Here is a 20,124-nt window from a genome sequence, read left to right as displayed (position 1 = left end):
GTGTCACAACTGAGGTCGTTCCTCGGGCTGGTAAACTATTACCATAAGTTCTTGCCAAATTTGTCTACAATACTACACCCACTGAACACCCTACTGCAAACTGGGGTGCCATGGAAGTGGAATGACGAATGTAGACGAGCTTTCCAGAAGAGCAAAACACTAATCACATCGAAAGAGGTATTGGCCCATTACAACCCACGTTACCAATTCGGTTGGCTTCTGATGCATCACCCTACGGCATTGGAGTGGTGCTGTCGCACAAATTCTCGGACGGCTCAGAGAGGCCAATAGCCTTTGCGTCACGATCACTAACCTCAGCCGAGCGTAACTACGCCCATACGTACCTGGTGATGAACCCGACGTACAGGTAGCATCTACCCCAGAAACAGTAGCATCGGAAGCTGATGAACCAACCGACGACAGGGGGCCAGAATCGCCTCCGCACCAAGAGCAAGACACTCGGGAAAGGCGCTATCCAAAAAGGATCAGGAAGCCTCCCCAAAGACTGAATTTATAAATAGACTATTTTCAGCTAATGTTGCATGTTAAAAGTGTTAATTGTAATTAGTTTGATATTTAATTGTTAAATGAGTGTTATGGTACTGTTAATCTAAAAGGGGAGGAATTGTAATGTATGTACCTTTAAGGGGGGAACTACTTTCTACAGCTCATGTATACTGTAGTACCGGCAGTGACCACACCTGTATATAACGTTGAGTAGTAATCTGTTGTTTCAGTTGCAGTTTGAACCACGTTGAGTAAACACCTGTTGTACCGTTCTCTGCAGTCCTTTTCTTATTATTACACGGACGTAACACTTAGCTCTGTCTGTCACATGCTGCTTTCGCTGTTTAGCATGCATGTAGTCCTGTGTTGTAGTTTTGTCAAGTTAGCAGCGTCATTGTTCTGCATTTCACCTCGAGAAATGCACGTGATGTGCACAGTGGCTGTAAATCTGGCATTACAGATATCCGTCCAACTTTCTGATCAGATTTGAATGACTTACACCTGTTTTATTGGGCAAACCTGATCAGAGATTTTACACTATTATCATAGTGTTGGCAATCCAGGGATTAAGTGCATTGGCACTAATTGTAAAATAATGTTGCTATGCAATGGAAATCATAGTTGCAGTGAATGCAAAAGCAAAATCTATTGTGCAGACCAATTTCAAATATATACAGGGTATGATTATGTCCTTGTGATCTGCATGAAGTGAAATAAATCCCAATATTACTGCTCTTTAAATCACTTGGTATAAAAGCAATTCTGTTCAGAACACGTGGTTCAAATATGAGCACCTGCCACGATCAACCATGGCACCCGCTGCAAACAAATGTTTGACAAACAAAAATAAGACAAACTCCGCCAGTCTGTATAGTAAAGAACCACAGAAGCTGGAAAATCTCAACCCATTATTGCCTTGTAACACCCTCAAGGCTATGTGACATCCTGTGCAAATAAAATACTCTATAATTTCCACTTCACAGCAGCAGTATTTTATTTTCAATATCAATTCGCTGCGTCTCGGGATTGCCAGAAACAGAGGAGAAAATAGTTGGGAAGAGATCCATAATGCCAGATCTTATCTGCTGAGCAGATCCTGTACATTTCTGGGGTGGGGAGAAATGGGGGCAGGAAACACCTGTTTTGAAACAGGTGGGAGCTTCATTAAAATATTGAAATAAGGCTCTTAACGTCCTGCACTTAATTTCCTGACATTCATGCATGCAGGACGTTCAATGATAATTATACCCCTAAATAATGGGCTTCCAGGGTTGATAGGGAATCAGTTGTGTGCACAAGTTCATTTAAAGGGCATGGTAAAAAAAAAACACCAATTAATTAACAATTTTAAAGGAATTTCTGCACTGTTTATCTTATTTTTTGTGGGAGGTTTTGTCCTGCTGCCACTTCAGTTTTTGAGGAATCCTGGTGGCAATTGCTCTTCTGCTTCACTGTTTCCTGCAGCTTCATTATGTTGCCAATGAAAAAAAAAAGATAGAAATTAGCATTTATATAGCGCCTTACATGACGTCCCAAAGCATGTTACAGCCAATGAGGTGCTTTTGGAATCTCCCAAATTGAAAGAAGAAGAAGATAAGAACATAAATAGGAGCAGGAATAGGCCACTTGGCCCCTCAAGCCTGCTCCGCCATTCAATAAGATCATGACTGATCTTGGGCTCAAAGCCACTTCCCTGCCCGCTCCCCATAACCCTTCACTCCCTTATAGAAACATAGAAACATAGAAGATAGGAGCAGGAGTAGGCCATTCGGCCCCTCGAGCCTGCTCCGCCATTTAATGAGATCATGGCTAATCGTCCAAATTCAGTACCCTGTTCCTGCCTTCTCTCCATAGCCCTTTAGTCTTAAGAAATATATCCAACTCCTTCTTGAATATATTTAATGAATTGGCCTCAACTGCCTTCTGTGGTAGAGAATTCCACAGGTTCACCACTGTCTGGGTGAAGAAATTCCTCCTCATCTCTGTCCTAAATGACTTACCCTTTATCCTTAGACTGTGACCCCTGGTTCTGGACTCCCCGACCATCGGGAACATCCTTCCAGCATCTAGTCTGTCTAGTCCTGTTAGAATTTTATAAGTTTCGATGAGATCCCCTCTCAATCTTCTAAACTCCAGCGAGTATAAGCCCAATTGACCCAATCTCTCCTCATATGTCATTCCTGCCATCCCAGGTATCAGCCTGGTGAATCTTCGCTGCACTCCTTCCATGGCAAGAACATCCTTCCTCAGATAAGGCGACCAAAACTGCACACAATACTCCAGATGTGGTCTCACCAAGGCCCTGTACAGCTGCAGCAAGACATCCTTGTTCCTGTACTCAAACCCTCTCGCTACGAAGGCCAACATACCATTTGCCTTCTTAACCGCCTGCTGCACCTGCATATCTTGCAAAAATCTGTCAATCTCCACCTTAAATGTATTTAATGACCCAGCCTCCACGGCTCTCTGGGGCAGAGAATTCCACAGATTTACGACCCTCTGAGAGAAGAAATTCCTCGTTATCTCAGTTCTAAAAGGGCGACCCTTTATTCTGAAACTACGCCCCCGAGTTCTAGAGTTCCCCTCGAGGGGAAACATCCTCTCTGCATCTACCTTGTCAAGCCCCCTCAGTATCATATATGTTTCAATAAGATCACCTCTGATTCTTCTAAATTCCAATGAGTATAGGCCCAGCCTGCTCAACCTTTCCTCATAAGTCAACCCCTTCATCTCTGGAATTAACCTAGTGAATCGTCTCTGAACTGCCTCCAGTGCAAGTATATCCTTCCTTAAATAAGGAGACCAAAACTGTATGCAGTACTCCAGGTGTGGTCTCACCAATACCCTGTACAGTTGTAGCAGGACTTCCCTGCTAAGGACTAATGGATGGATTCTAGACAGGTCAAGCAGCACTCGAGATGTTGTTTGCTAACAGCTGATGCCCTCCAGCCACAACTGCAGACACAACTGCAGATACATCGCTTTGCAGATGATTAGTGTATGTGAGAGCACCAATTCCTAAGGAAAAATGATACCTGAAGGACTTGCTAAACATAATGCTGGGTGGGCCTTGGCAAAACACACCAATTATAGTACATCGTGCTTTAAGTGATAATGCATGAACGAAGACATAGCAGAGTAATCAAAAGGTAGTATATCTTGGCCAAACCTGCAAAGATGCCATCAACCGTATCCTAACTGCAGCAACATACAGCATTTGGCAGGTATAGCAAGTAATAATAGCGGTCTGCCGTGGCTTCAAACCAGCCTCCAGCTCCTTATAGGCATGCTGCAATGTTGATAAATGGGGATAGTGCCGTGGAATTGAAAAGAGGAACACCCGGCTTATAACCACCTCATACACAGGTTTCCTTTCATTTCATTTTTGCCCATTACTTCTGAGCCCTCTTTCGTGACAGCAAAGACTGCCAATGGGTTGCAAAGCCTTTCCTAAGTTTGACTGGACTTTTATCCCCTATTCAGACACTTCCCTTTAAAGGTTTCACTCGCCTATCTGCTCTGTCCTCGCTAATCTACATTGGCTCCTTGTCCTCCAACACATAAATTTAAAATTCTTGCTCTTTTCTTCAAATACTTCACCAGCCTCCCCCTATCTCTGCAACCTCTGCCAGCATCCTTTAATCCTCTGACCCTGGCCTGCTGTGGCCACATCCCCACCCTCCCTTTACCCCACTATTGCTACGACATCCTTCCGCCAACTTAGTCCTTCTTGCTGAAATTCCCTCTCTAAACCACTCTCTGTCCACTGCTCTGTCTGCCTCTTAAAACTTGCCCTAAATCAATCTTTTTGACCAAGCTTTTGGTTACCCCTCCTAATCACTCTTATTATGTTCATGTATAATTGAGACACGGACTGCAGGAGTTGATTATAACAAGTCTTTACTGAATGGAGACAACCTGGAAACTGAAACTACAGAAGCCCGCTAGGGCCTTTTATACAGGGGTGGTCACTGCCGGTACTGCAGTCTGAGACCAGTTATTCCCTTAAAGGGACATACACAACAATTCCTCCCCTTTTAGATAAACAGTACATAACATTCATTTAACAACTAAATAATAACTAATTACAATTACAATTACGGTTGCTAGATACATTGGTTGAAGTTAAGCAATTATAAGTTCAGTCTTTGAGGAGGCTTCCTGATTCTGTCTGGATAACGCCTCTTTGGGGTATCAGGTTCTTCTGGCAAAGTTGAGTCAGGATCAATGTCGTTGTTTGGTTCGTCTGCTTCCAATATCACCAATTCTGCGGTAGATGCAATTGGTACTTCGGTTTCATCGCCAGGTGTATCAGATCATGGTGTGGAGTTGATGTTTTCCAGTTGTAAAGTCTGTGGGTTATATAGCGAAGTAATACACAGACTACAAGAGTAACTTAAACAGGACTTTACTATTCGAAGGTCAGGGCGAATCTGCCCAATAAATCCTGACACAGCACTTATATACTGGTGTGGTCACCGTCGGTATTACAGTATACAGCAGCCAAGATAAAGTAGTGCCACACCTAAAATAGTTCTCTTAAAGGTGAACGGTTACATACAATAGTTCTCTTAAAGGTAGAACAGTTACATACACTACAATCCTCCCTTTTTAGCTTACAACATACTTATTCCCCATTAACCATATCATTAGAACATATATACAAATTATGTAAAACAGTTCACAGATTCAGTCTCTCTGGAGGTCTCCTGACTCTGTCCGGATAACGCCTCGGTGGTGTAGTAGTTTTCGGCGGGGTAGTAGGTTCTTCCGGCAAGGCCGATTCAGCTTGAAGGACAGTGTCAGGATCATCTGATTCCAGTATTACCAGATCGGAGGTAGGTGCTCTGGGTATCTCTGTTTCTACATTAGCCGTGTAAGGTTGTGGAGTAGGTTGGCTCTTTGTGGATGACCCTATGATCTGGTCAACATGGCGCCTTATTATGCTGTCACCAATGTCCACTGTATACAGCAGCGGCCCTAGCCTTTTTACAATAGTTCCAGGCTGCCATTTCTCGGTACGGTAGTCCCGGGCCAAAACTTGTTGACCTGTCTGAAAAGATCTAGTTGGCCTTTCATTCATGCCCTGGAATTGCCGGTTCTCTACGTCCCTTCTGACGTTTGGCTTAATCAAATCCAGCCGGCATCTTAGTCTTCTATTGAAAAACATCATGGCGGGAGTTTGATTTGTGACCGCATGTGTTGCATTCCTGTACGCCAACAAGAAGTTATCTACCTTATGTTGTAAGTTGATGTTCTCATTACCCATGGCCTTTATGGCCTTCTTGAAGGTCTGGACAAACCTTTCAGCTAAGCCATTGGTGGTGGGATGGTATGGGGCTGACGTGTAGTGCTTGACCCCATTGCTTTTTAAGAACTTCCTGAATTCTTCGGACACAAATTGTGGTCCATTATCAGAACAGACCTGTTCCGGCAGCCCATTCCTGGCAAACATGGTCCTTAATACTGTGATGGTTTTTTCCGTGGTGGTGGAGGACATCTTTATTACCTCCGGCCACTTGGAGTGTGCATCCACCGCTATTAGAAACATTGAGTCCATAAATGGACCAGCAAAGTCGATGTGTACCCTTTGCCAAGGAGATGAGGGCCACTCCCATGGATGCAGAGGAGCTTGTGGTGGCGTGTTTTGGACCTTCTGGCATCCTAGACAACTCTTGGTTATTTCCTCGATGTCTCCATCAATACCTGGCCACCACACAAACGCTCTTGCTAGGTTCTTCATTTTCACTCCACCCAGATGCCCCTCGTGAAGTTCCTTTAGCACCTTATGCTGAAGTTTGGGTGGAATCACCACTCTCGATCCACACATCAAGGTTCCTCGGCACACTGACAGCTGTTCTTTCCGTTGCGAAAATGCTGGCAGTGTTGGTTCGCCATGTGCTGGCCATCCCTCCACTGTTAGATCGTAGACCCGTGAGAGAGTCAGGTCATTTCTTGTTTCATTCTCGATCATCGAATTGGTTACTGGTAGACATTCTACTATGGATGAGTGGAACATCTCTACCGGGTCCATTGTAGCCGCCTCTTCTACTACCGGCAACGGTAGGCGCGATAACCCATCAGCATTTCCATGCTGTTTGGAGCTTTTGTATTCAATGTCATATTGGTGTGCCCCAAGTAACACGGACCACCTCTGTAACCTTTGCGCTGTCATAGTGGAAACGGCCTTGTTAGGGTTGAATATGGACACCAACGGCTGGTGGTCTGTCAGTAATGTGAACTTCTTGCCCTGCAGGTAATGATTGAATTTCTTTACTCCCCACACAAGGCTGAGGGCCTCCCTGTCTATCTGAGCGTAATTTCGCTCCGCGGAGGTCAACGATCGGGACGCAAATGCGACTGGCCTTTCCGAGCCATTTGGTAACTTGTGTGAAAGTACTGCTCCAATTCCATAAGGGGAAGCATCACAAGCTAGACGAAGAGGTAACATTGGGTTGAAATGAGCCAACACTTCCTCAGAGGTAATCAACGCCTTGCTTCTGCGAAAGGCCTTTTTACAGTCCTCGCTCCACTTCCATGGCACTTCTTTCCGTAACAGAGCATTCAGCGGATGTAGCACCGTGGATAAATTTGGCAGAAACTTGTGATAATAATTAATCAACCCCAGAAACGATCTCAACTGTGAAACGTTTTCCGGAGCGGGGGCCTTCACGACAGCTTCTATCTTGTCAGGCGACTTGTGCAGCCCCTCTTGGTCAATGACATGACCGCAGTACGAGATCCGTTTCTGGAAGAACTCACATTTCTGGCGATTAACTCGAAGGCCATATTCCTTCAACCTGGTGAGCACCAGTTTCAAATTTGTGAGGTGTTCCTCCTCGTCTTCTCCCGTAATCAGGATATCGTCCAAGTAACACTGCGTGCTTGGAACACCTTGTAAGACCTGCTCCATTGCCCTCTGCCAAATTGCTGGAGCCGAAGCTACTCCAAAAACCAGTCTATTATAACGATACAAGCCTCTGTGCGTGTTGATTGTGAGATACTGGCGCGACTCTTCCTCGACTTCCATTTGTAAGTATGCCTGTGCCAGGTCTATCTTGGTGAAGTGTTGCCCGCCAGACAATGAAGCAAAGATATCCTCAATCTGCGGAAGCGGGTATTGTACCGTGTGAAGCACCGGATTAACTGTGATCTTGAAATCTCCGCAGATGCGGACCTTCCCCAGTCCCCCTGGCTTGATACTTGATGAAGACTTCATGACGGGAACAATGGGCGTGGCCCACTCACTCCAGTCCACCTTAGACAGTACCCCTGAACGTTCAAGCTCTTCCAGTTCTGCCTCCACAGCAGGTCGTATCGCTTAAGGTACCGATCTGGCTTTGAAAAATTTTGGGCTTGCATGTTCTGCAATCTTGATTTTTGCTTTAATTCCTCTCAGTGTTCCCAGTCCTTGCTGGAATACCTCTTTAGCTTCGTCCAATATTCTGGACAACCGCTCAGGTTTGACCTCTTCCTTCCCGGAATCTACCGTCATTGTGTTTAGTGAATGCTAGTCTATCTTTATTTTCCTGATCCACTCCGGTCCCAGAAGTGGTGGACCTCCCTCGGGCAGCACATACAAGTCCATCCTTTGGTGATCTTTGTCTTTGTATCTCACCTTGACTTCTATCTTTCCGATGGGGTATACTTTGTGCCCCGTGTATGTCTGCAATACTATCTCCGTATCCCGTAGGGGAATATGTTTGAATAACTTTTTGTAATCATGCTTATTCATGACCGTCAACGCCGATCCGGTGTCCACTTCCATCTTCACTTGGACTTTTGCAATCTGTAGTGTGATCCAGATAGTTTGTCGGTCAGCTTCTTTACTCACATTATGAATCCTCAGACTACCCAGTGCCTTGCTGTTGGAGTCTGAGTCCGAATTCTGTTCATCTGGACTCTTCCCAGTCACCTCATGTACCTTTCTGTACTTCTTCTGCGGTGACTTATTATTGTTGTTCTTCTTTCCTGACCGGCATACCTTAGCTATGTGGCCAAGCTTGCCACATTTCCTACAGTCCTGGTTTTTAACCCAGCATTGGTTCTGGTCGTGTGTTGTCTTCCCACAACGAGAACATTTCGTTGTACCCGAAGTCATTTGATCCACACTGAGTACCGCTGTCTTCCGCTGCATTTCCGCCGTGCCTCTCGCTGTGGCTTCGTGCGATGCTGCAATAAGGACAGCCTTATCAAGTGTAAGGTCGTTCTCTTCGAGTAGTCGTTTTTGCGTTCCTTCCTTCGACAATCCACACACGAACTTGTCTCGCAATGCCTCTGTCAGATTTCCTCTAAACTGGCAGTATTTCGCTAGTCTACACAGCTCGACCAAGTACTCCGCGTTGCTTTCCTCTTTTCGTTGCGTTCTCCCGTAAAATTTAGATTGTTCCGCTAACATCAGCGGTGCGGGGTTAAAATGATCCTTCAGGACAGCAACAATATTATCGAAAGACTGATCCGCCGGTTTAGCTGGTGATAGAAGATGCTTCAATAACCCGTATGTCCTCGCACCCATTGAGTTTAATAAGGTTAGAGCTTTTTCATAATTTGCTATCTTATTAGCCGTACAATATATCTCGATGCGTTCTACATACGTGGGCCAGTCTTCCACCTCGGCATTGAAACCGTTGCTGTTACTATGCTTAGGCATCTTCACACTCTTCCTGAGAAACAACAACAATATTCTTTAACTTTTTTTTTTCCAGATGGCGGTTTCCCGCGCTTATCTTCTTTCCCCGCCCACTTCAAAAATGGCGGTTCCCGCTTCTGTCTTCTTCCCCGCCTACTGGCGGCTTCCCGCGTTTCTTCCCCTGGCAGGAGGGGTAAGCTTCCCTCGGGCGATGGCCGCTGGCTTTCGGGTTTGCAGCCTGCGCGTCGGCTTCAGCGCGTTCCCTTCTCTCGGCAGGGCAGCCGGTGCTGGGTACAACCCGTTGGCGGCGAACAGTTTCAGCCGCTGGGCTGGATCTCGCTCAGCCTTCCTCGCTCGGGCTCTGTCTCTCCCGCTCGCTCGGGCTCCCAATCGCGCCTCCAGCCCTCTCGCAGTCCAGTGCTTCCCTCCCCGGCTGCGGCTACGTTCTCCGCGATTTATTTATTTTATATCGTCCCGCGCCTTACGATCCGGTCGCAGCGCTTCGTGGCCTCAATCACTGTCTGGCCTTTTTCACCCCAATCGCACCTCCCAGCTTCTCGCAGTCCGGTGCTTTCCTCCCCGGCTGCGGCTGAGTTCTCCATGGCTTATTTATTTTTATATCTTCCCGCGCCTTACGATCCCGGTCGCAGCGCCTCGTGGTCGCGGTAGTTGCCCGGCCTTTTTCGCCGTCGCGGTCTAGCCGTCTCACGACGCTCCCCAGCCCGCTTGTACCGCAGCTTCTGCTCCACGCTGCCCCAGTCTCAGCGCCTCTGGGCCCGACTTCTGTCCGGCTCCTTTCCCCCTCGACCGTGGTCGAGTGCACCGCCCTTATCCTCCGTTTATTTGTTTCTATTTTCCCTTTACTCACAGTCACCGTGGCCGACTTGCTTCTCGTGTTGATCGGCTCACTCACCACCGTGGCAGAAGGGACAATCCGTGCCTGTTGCTGATGGAAGACTTCATGTTTGACATCTTCCTCCTTTCTTGGTCTGCAGACTCGAGTTTTCTCTCAGCAAAACGACGAGGGCGGGTGCCTCTTTTCGACGCTCGTTTACTTCTTCAGAAGTATTGTTGCCGCAGGGTAAGATCGAACTCGTCGCCACTGTAAAGCCTGTGGGTTGTATAGCGAAGTAATACACAGACTACAAGAGTAACTTAAACAGGACTTTACTATTCGAAGGTCAGGGCGAATCTGCCCAATAAATCCTGACACAGCACTTATATACTGGTGTGGTCACCGTCGGTATTACAGTATACAGCAGCCAAGATAAAGTAGTGCCACACCTAAAGTAGTTCTCTTAAAGGTGAACGGTTACATACAATAGTTCTCTTAAAGGTAGAACAGTTACATACACTACACCAGTGACTCTAGAATCTGGTCAGCATGGCGTCTTACAATGCTCTCTCCAACGTCCACGGTATACATTAGAGGTCCTTGCCGTGTACAGATCGTTCCTGGCTGCCATTTCTCTGTGCGGTAGTCCCGGGCCAAAACTGGTTGACCTATCTTAAAACTCCTGGTCGGCCTTTCATTCATATTCTGAAACTGCCTGTTCTCCACATCTCTTCTGATGTTTGGCTTAACCAAATCCAAGCGGCATCGTAGTCTTCGATTGAAGAACATCATGGCTGGAGTTTGGTTGGTAACCGCATGTGTCGCATTCCGGTAGGCAAAGAAGAAGTTATCCACCTTGTGTTGTAGGGGTATATCTTCATTACACATTGCCTTGATAGCCTTCTTGAATGTTTGAACAAACCTCTCGGCCAATCCATTAGTGGCTGGATGATATGGGGCGGATGTGTAATGCTTAACACCATTGTTCTTTAAGAACCTCCGGAACTCTTCAGACACAAACTGTGGTCCATTGTCAGAGCAAATCTGCTCAGGCAGCCCATTCCTGGTGAATATGGTTCGTAAGACTGTGATAGTTTTTTCTGTGGTGGTTGAGGACATTCTTATTACCTCTGGCCACTTTGAATGTGCATCCACCGCAATTAAAAACATCAAGTCCATAAAGGGACCAGCAAAATCAATGTGCACCCTTTGCCATGGAGACGAGGGCCACTCCCATGGATGTAGAGGGGCTTGTGGTGGGGCGTTTTGGACCTTCTGGCATCCTGTACAGCTCTTGGTCATCTCTTCGATTTCTCTATCGATTCCCGGCCACCACACAAACGCTCTGGCTAAGTTCTTCATTTTTAGCCCTCCCAGATGACCCTCATGAAGCTCATTGAGCACTCTATCCTTCAATTTGGGTGGAATTACTACTCTGGATCCACACATCAAGGTTCCTCTGCACACTGACAGCTGTTCTCTTCTCGGCGAGAACGCTGGCAGCAGTGGTTCACCATGTGCTGGCCATCCCTTCACTGTTAAATCATAGACCCAGGAGAGTGTTGGGTCATTTCGTGTTTCCTTTTCTATGTTTGCATTCGTCACAGGGAGACATTCGACTATGGTCGAGTGGAATATCTCCACTGGATCCACTGCAAGTTCTTCTTCCACCGTCGGCAACGGTAGGCGCGACAATCCATCAGCATTTCCATGCTGTTTAGTTCCTTTGTACACGATGTCATATTGGTGTGCCCCTAGGAAAAGGGACCACCTCTGTAGCCGTTGTGCTGTCATTATCGGTACGCCCTTCTGAGGGTTGAAAATGGAGACAAGAGGTTGATGATCAGTTAGTAGAGTAAATTTCTGACCGTGCAGGTAGTGATTGAACTTCTTCACCCCCCACACCAGGCTGAGGGCCTCTCTGTCAATCTGGGCGTAGTTACGCTTGGCTGAAGTTAACGAGCGTGACGCAAAAGCTATCGGCCTCTCTGAACCATCAAGGAATTTATGTGACAGTACCGCCCCAATGCCGTAGGGAGACGCATCACACGCCAGTCTTATCGGTAGTGATGGGTTGTAGTGAGCCAATACTTCTCTTGAAGTGATTAGGTCCTTATCTTCTGAAAGGCCCGCTTACATTCATCGCTCCATTTCCATGCTACTCCCGTTCATAGTAGGGCGTTCAGTGGGTGCAGAATTGTGGACAAATTTGGCAAAAACTTATGGTAGTAATTCACCAATCCGAGGAATTACCTCAGTTGCGACACATTTTCAGGCGCTGGAGCCTTAACTACCGCTTCAATTTTGTCAGGGGACTTATGCAACCCCTCTTCATCAATCACGTGACCACAATACAATATCTGTTTCTTAAAAAACTCGCACTTGGGGCGATTGGCTCATAGCCCATGTTCACGTAGTCTAGTGAGCACCTGCTCTACATTGGCAAGGTGTTCACTGTCATCTTCACCTGTCACTAGGATGTCGTCCAAGTAACACTGAGTCCCCGGAATCCCTTGCAGGACTTGTTCCATCGCTCTTTGTCATATCGCCGGAGCTGATGCTACTCCGAATACCAGTCGATTGTACTGATAAAGACCTTTGTGAGTGTTTATCGTGAGATACTTCCTAGAGGATTCTTCAACCTCCATCTGCAAATATGCTTGTGCTAGGTCAATTTTTGTAAAACGCTTCCCTCCAGATAGTGAGGCGAAGATATCTTCTATCCTTGGAAGAGGATATTGTACTGTGTGAAGGACTGGGTTCACCGTCACCTTGAAGTCCCCACAGATGCGAACCTTCCTTGGCTCCTCAGACTTATTGTTTAACGTTTTCTTCATGACAGGAACGATGGGTGTCGCCCACTCGCTCCAGTCTACCTTAGATAACACGCCTGCATTCTCCAGATTCTCCAGCTCTGCCTCGACGGCTGGGCGAATTGCATATGGTACCGGTCTTGCTTTGAAAACTTGGGAATTGCATTCTCCTCTATTTTTATCGAGGCGGTTACGCCTTTAAGAGTGCCCAGTTCTTGTTGAAATACCTCTTTGGCATCAGCTAAGATTGTTGACAATCGTCCAGGAGTGACGTCGTCATCCTTTTTACCAGCCACCGTCAGTGCCTGAATGGAGTGCCAGTCTAAACTTATATTTCTGATCCATTCACGTCCCAATAACAGTGGTCCACCATCTTGCAGTATGTAGATACAATTTCCGTATTTTCTTGCCGTTGTATTCGACAGGCACCCTTATTTTTCCTCTGGGGTATACTTTTTGCCTCGTATACGTCCTCAAGACAATGGATGTCTCTCTCAAGGGTATGTGTGAGAATAGCCGCTCGTAGTCTCGTCGATTCATGATGGTTAGAGCTGATCCTGTATCCAATTCCATTTTGACTTGGGACCCTGCTATCGTGAGGGTGACCCAAATGGTTCGGTGATCCTCTTTTGCGATTACGTTGTAAAGTTTGAGACAGCTTAGTCTCTTGTTCCCGGATTCACTATCGCTCATCTGGTCTTCGGAACTACTGTCCGTCATCTTTTGTACTTTCCTGTACGGTTCCTTAGTATCCTTTTTGTTGTCGTTGGTCTTCTTCCCAGACCTGCAAACTCGTGCAATGTGTCCCATCTTTCCGCATTGCCTGCATAGTTTGTCCTTGGACCAGCAGTCCTTCTGGTCATGGGTTGTTCTGCCGCAGCGATAACATTTTGCAAATCCCCGTGTCATTTCGTGGGTGCCGTATTCCTGTGGCTTTTGTTGTATTTCCGCAGCTCCCCTGGCTGCTGCTTCGTACAATACTGCCACGCTGAAAGCCTTATCTAGCGTCAGCTCTTTCTCTGAGAGTAACCTCTTCTGGGTTCCTTCACTCAGGAGTCCACAGACAAATTTGTCCCGTAGGGTATCTGTCAGTCCTGCTCCGAACTGGCAGTGTTTTGATAGCTTGCGCAGTTCCGTAAGGTAATCAGCATTGCTCTCATCTTTATGCTGATTTCTCCTGTGGAATTTAAATCTTTCTGCTATCAGCAGCGGTGCAGGGTTTAGGTGTTCCTGTAAGATAGCAACAATTTCGTTAAAACTCTTCGCCTTCGGTTTGGCTGGAGTAATCAGGTCCCGCAATAGGCCGTACGTTCTTGCGCCCATTAAATTTAGCAATACCGATGCCTTTTTCTCATCGGCTATTTCGTTTGCCTCGCAATATACCTCGACTCTTTCCACATACGTGGTCCAGTCTTCTATTGCATTATCGAAGGCAGTGATATAGCCAGTCTTTGGCATCTTGAAAATCTAAGATGGCGCCTCCCGCGCTTTGCCTTCTTCCCCGATTTAACAAAATGGCGCCTCCCGCGCTTTGCCTTCTTCCCCGCTGGATTAAGATGGCGCCTCCCGTGCTTCTGTCTTCTCTGCTGTTGCTAGCGCTGTTGCTGGTGTTTTATGCCTTGATGGCGACGCCCTATGGTCTTCGCGCACTTCCCCCCGCGTTGCTGCTAACGCCGTTCTCCGCGGCAAACTGCAGCTCCTCGCGGCTTTCTGCGCGTTTAACTTTTTAAATTTTTTTTTATTTCCCCGTCGTCGGAACAACCCTGCAGGACTCTTGCCTCCCTCTTCTCGGGTCTGTACGCTGCCTGTCTTCATAGCACCGGCCGCGCCCTGTGTGCTCCACCCTCTCTCTTCTCTTCCCGACAACGCTGCTCGGCCCCATTGCAAGCCACCCGCTTGAACTCTAGACCGCCGCAGCCCAGGAAGGATCAGTGTACTACCTGCCACCAGCCCGATTAGCTGAAGCACCATCGACAGGATAACCAAGCCCCGCACTCGACAGCCTCTCCTGCAAATCTTCAACTCCGCTGACTCAGAGGTGGATGACCACAGTCGACGCCCGTTTCTACTGTTTCTTTCTTCCTTCTGATAACTTCGCTTCAGGGATGGATCCGCATGAGGTGGTGCAGACTGTAGGTAAGTTCGTATCTGCTAGTCGCCAGTATTATGTCCGTGTATAATTGAGACACGGACTGCAGGAGTTGATTATAACAAGTCTTTACTGAATGGAGACAACCTGGAAACTGAAACTACAGAAGCCTGCTAGGGCCTTTTATACAGGGGTGGTCACTGCCGGTACTGCATTCTGAGACCAGTTATTCCCTTAAAGGTACATACACAACAGCTCTCTACGTATCTCACTGATTGCTTGCTTGTCTATTCCCACTTGGAAACATCTTGGAACATATTTTTTACTTTAGAGGCACTATAAGTTTTTATTGTCCCCAATCCTTTAAATTTTACCTCCACACAATTTCCTGCTCTCACCAGTAGTGTGCGGCCTACTCACATCCATATCTGCACCTGGAGCTCCAGATAATTATGATGTGCTGACCATGGAAAAATTCATAAGTATTGGACAATCTACCCTTATGTGTTTTGATGGGACTCAGCTGCCGATACTATCAACAAGATATTTGTACCAAGTCAGGCTTCCAAATGTTGGCCTGATGTTGGCACAATGGTTTGAGCTTCAATGATACAACTGGGAAAAATGGCAGTATTCTGATTCCTGATTGGCCAAGAAAATAGCTTTTGATGCTGGGCAGTAGCCAATCAGGGACTTACTTAGTCTTCTCTAGGTCACAGCCAGATAAAGCACACAAGGCTGGAGCAAAACAGGTTGGAAACGTATTGAAAATAAACACTGGAACTCTCTCCCCCATAAGGCTGTGGATGCTGGGTCAACTGAAATTTTCAAAACCGAGATCGATAGGTTTTTTTATTAGATAAGGGTATCAAGGGATATGGAGCAAAGGTGGTTAAATAGAGCTGAGGCACAGATCAGCCATGATCTCATCGAATGGCGGAACAGACTTGCGGTGGTTCAGCGCAGAGTCACCAGAACGATACTAGGGCTTAAAGGGTTAAATTACGAGGAGAGGTTGTATAAACTGTATTTTATTCCCTTGAGTTTAGGGGTGAACTATTCAAGGTCTCTAAAATGATAAAGGGATTCGATAGGGTAGACACAGAAAAACTATTTCCTCTGGTGAGGGGAACCAGAATAAGGGGAGATACACCTGTTCCTAAGTTTCTTGCTGTATTTTTAGGGTTTATTTCAGCATTAGGGCTGAACACTTTAACATAGAAAACATAGAAGATAGGAGCAGGAGTAGGCCATTCGGCCCCTCGAGTCTGCTCCGCCATTCAATGAGATCATGGCTGATCATCCAAATTCAGTACCCTGTCCCTGCTTTCTCCCCATATCCCTTGATCCCTTTAGCCTTAAGAAATATATCTAACTCCTTCTTGAATATATTTAATGAATTGGCCTCAACTGCCTTCTGTGGTAGAGAATTCCACAGGTTCACCACTCTCTGGGTGAAGAAATTCCTCCTCATCTCAGTCCTAAATGGCTTACCCCTTATCCTTAGCCTGTGACCCCTGGTTCTGGACACCCCCGCCATCGGGAACATCCTTCCTGCATCTAGTCTGTCTAGTCCTGTTAGAATTTTATAAGTTTCAATGAGATCCCCTCATTCTTCTAAACTCTACCGAATATAAGCTTATCAACCCAATCTCTCTTCATACGTCATTCCTGCCATCCCAGGTATTCGTCTGGTGAATCTTCGCTGCACTCCCTCCATGGCAAGAACATCATTCCTACTTTTAAAAAAAAACTTAGAATACTGAGGCTCCAGGGAATTCTAAGGGTTCAATATTGCAGCACAGTCTAAAGAAAGATCCTCCATATCAATTTTAAAGACGTGTATTCATTTGAGTTGCCACATAATCCCCTTACCTTTATTACAGTGCGGCCGGCTCTAATTCTGAAATGGTTACTCCACTGTGAGGTAGATGTTCAGCACGGACTTGTCCCCGTTTAGACTGCCCCTATACAGTGGGGGGGGTCCACCACTTTGAATCTTGCTGTCACACCCGCAGCGTGCGCACGTGCTACATCGGCGGGGGGGATGCTTGCAGACTTTGTGAAGTCACTGTTACCAAACCCTGTCCGCACAAATAAAACAAGTAGGTTGGTTTGATGGCTGTAAGGAAACAATATTCTTTGACTTCGTGTCAAAAAATCACTAAAATCTTGCATTAAATTATTAAATAACTTCCAGAGATGCCGGGGAACATAGGGTCTAATGAGAGGGAGGAACTGAAAGAAATCAGTATTTGTAGGGAAATGGTGTTAGGAAAATTGATGGGACTGAAGGCCGATAAATCCCCAGGGCCTGATGGTCTACATCCCAGGGTACTTAAGGAAGTGGCCCTAGAGATAGTAGATGCATTGCTGGTCATCTTCCAGAACTCGATAGACTCTGGAACAGTACCCATGGATTGGAGGGTAGCTAATGTTACCCCACTATTCAAAAAAGGTGGTAGAGAAAAAGCGGGGAATTATAGACCGGTAAGCCTGACATCGGTAGTGGGGAAAATGCTAGAGTCTATTATAAAAGATGTAATAGCAGAGCACTTGGAAAGCAGTGACAGGATTGGACAAAGTCAACATGGATTTACAAAAGGTAAATCATGCTTGACTAATCTACTGGAATTTTTTGAGAATGTAACTGGTAAAATAGATAAGGGAGAACCAGTGGATGTGGTGTATTTGGACTTTCAGAAGGCTTTCGATAAGGTCCCACATAAGAGATTAGTGTGCAAAATTAAGGCACATGGGATTGGGGGCAAGGTATTGACTTGGATAGAGAACTGGTTGGCGGACAGAAAGCAAAGAGTTGGAATAAACGGGTCGTTTTCCGAGTGGCAGGCAGTGACTAGTGGGGTACCACAAGGATCGGTCCTAGGACCCCAGCTGTTCACAATATAAATTAATGATCTGGACGAGGGAATTGGATGTAATATCTCCAAATTTGCAGACGACACAAAGCTGGGTGGGAGGGTAAGCTGTGAGGAGGATGTCGTGAAACTCCAGTACGATTTGGACAGGTTGGGTGATTGGGCAGAAACATGGCAAATGCACTGTAATGTGGATAAATGTGAGGTTATCCACTTTGGTGGCAAAAACAGGAAGGCAGATTATTATTTGAATGGCAATAGATTGGGAGAAGGGGAAGTGCAAAGAGACCTGGGTGTTATTGTGCACCAGTCGCTGAAGGTAAGCATGCAGGTGCAGCAGGCGGTTAAGAAGGCAAATGGTATGTTGGCCTTCGTAGCAAGAGGGTTCGAGTACAGGAACAAGGATGTCTTGCTACAGTTGTACAGGGCCTTGGTGAGACCGCACCTTGAGTATTGTGTGCAGTTTTGGTCACCTTACCTGAGGAAGGACGTTCTTGCCATGGAGGGAGTGCAGCGAAGATTCACCAGGCTGATACCTGGGATGGCAGGAATGACATATGAGGAGAGATTGTGTCGATTGGGCTTATACTCACTGGAGTTTAGAAGATTGAGAGGGGATCTCATCGAAACCTATAAAATTCTGTCAGGTCTGGACAGACTAGATGCAGGAAGGATGTTTATGATGGCCGGGGAGTCCAGAACCAGGGGTCATAGTCTAAGGATAAGGGGTAAGCCATTTAGGACTGAAATGAGGAGGAACTTCTTCACCCAGAGAGTGGTGAACCTGTGGAATTCTCTGCCACAGAGGGCGGTGGAGGCCAGTTCATTAAATATATTCAAGAAAGAGTTGGATATATTTCTTGAGGCTAAAGGGATCAAGGGATATGGGGAGAAGGCAGGGACAGGGTACTGAATTTGGATGATCAGCCATGATCTCATTGAATGGCGGAGCAGGCTCGAAGGGCCGAATGGCCTACTCCTGCTCCTATCTTCTATGTTTCTATGTTTCTATGTTTCTATTGCCATTTCACCACATCATCAGTTGCTGCAGCAATTTTTGTTTTTTCTTAGCTCATCGGTGGAAAGTGGGAAGTGGGTTAACTCCTACTGCAAGCTTCAATCTGCTTTTGAAGTTTATAATCGCAGTTACAAAGCGGTTATGTCTCTCGAGCTTATGACGTTTTTTTTTCCCCCCCAGTTAATTCTGGCTTGGAGCTCACATGGGTTTACACTGTGACATCCCCTGAACTCATACTAAAATCTAAGCTGAAAGAAATGTACCTTTAATACGGAGTTGAATTTGAAGGGTGTGATAAGGCAGGGTTTTTATACTGCCAAGATCATGCGCCAGCCAAGTTCATGTTGGGCTTATTCCAGCCAGAAACATTTTGACTGTATAAAACAGGACAAAAATGCTACAAATATCTTTGCTTACTGAGCCCATCACAGCCCTGGCTTTTTCCCCACATTTTATGCTTTAAAGGCCTCTAATCAGAGGTAACCCAAGACCAAATCTTGTTATGTGGAAAGTCCTTCGTTTTGACATTACAGAGTTCTGCTTCAGCGATATCATGGATGAGGAATGCACTTCATTGCTCAGGGGTCAGTTGGCTCTCCTAGCTCATGAAGTCACAGCAACTATCTACAAAAAGGACCATGATTTATTATCCTTTGTACGTGGGAGTGCTGTCATCAACACCAACGGCAATGTGTAGCACCTTGGGGCTCCAAAACATCGTTGTTCTCTGGCCTGGCACAGAATTATGCACAGCTGAAATGAATATTTAAACTGTAATCAAAATATTCTTTCATTGTGCTTTTCCAGCCCCTTCTGTGCTGATTTTATACTCAGAAGTCAAGATAAACGGTCTAGGTCCATAGTGCGGGGCGTCACCAAGGTTGAAAAAGAGTACAGGAAAGGATGGATAAATAACAGGTAAATCATGAATAGCTATTAGGTGAGGTAAAGCTTGGGTTATAAAGCTGAAAACTGTAGATGGAAGACTGAAAGAAGTAAGGAGCTCCACAGTGTTATGATTGGGTGAAAGGATGAGTTAGAGTAGGAAAATGCACGATGGGTCAACACAGTGGGGTACAGGGAAGGAGGAAATTGTATAGGATGACATATTTGCAGTTCAGAAGGAACAAAAGAGGAAAATTCAAAAACCCTGAGCATTGTAGTATTGATAATATAAAGACAAGAAAGGTCGAGATAGGGAATAACATTGGAGCAATGGAGAGGAACGGCCTGATACTTAAAGGTGACCATATCCCTGGCCACAATGGTGCTACTAAAAATACACAAAAAACTTAATGGCAGCAGGATAAATGTTGTTCGGGACCTCTCTCTAATTAAGAATATGACTCCTGCT

At 46.1% G+C, this 20,124-nt stretch overlaps 1 protein-coding gene across 1 annotated transcript in view; it reads right to left on the bottom strand.

Annotated features, from left to right (window-relative positions):
• Positions 1 to 20,124, bottom strand: part of LOC147099956 (uncharacterized) — a 72,601-nt gene that overhangs the window by 49,904 nt on the left and 2,573 nt on the right. Inside the window, exon 2 of the mRNA XM_085968977.1 lies at positions 16,749 to 16,957. The gene's annotated coding sequence lies outside the window, so the exon portion shown is untranslated. The remainder of the gene's footprint in view (positions 1 to 16,748; positions 16,958 to 20,124) is intronic.

This window comes from Somniosus microcephalus, chromosome 27 (assembly GCF_052327205.1).
Source record: "Somniosus microcephalus isolate GS21.2 chromosome 27, FLI_Smic_1.0, whole genome shotgun sequence".
Lineage (NCBI taxonomy): Eukaryota > Metazoa > Chordata > Chondrichthyes > Squaliformes > Somniosidae > Somniosus > Somniosus microcephalus.
This window is presented reverse-complemented; position numbering and strand designations above follow the sequence as displayed.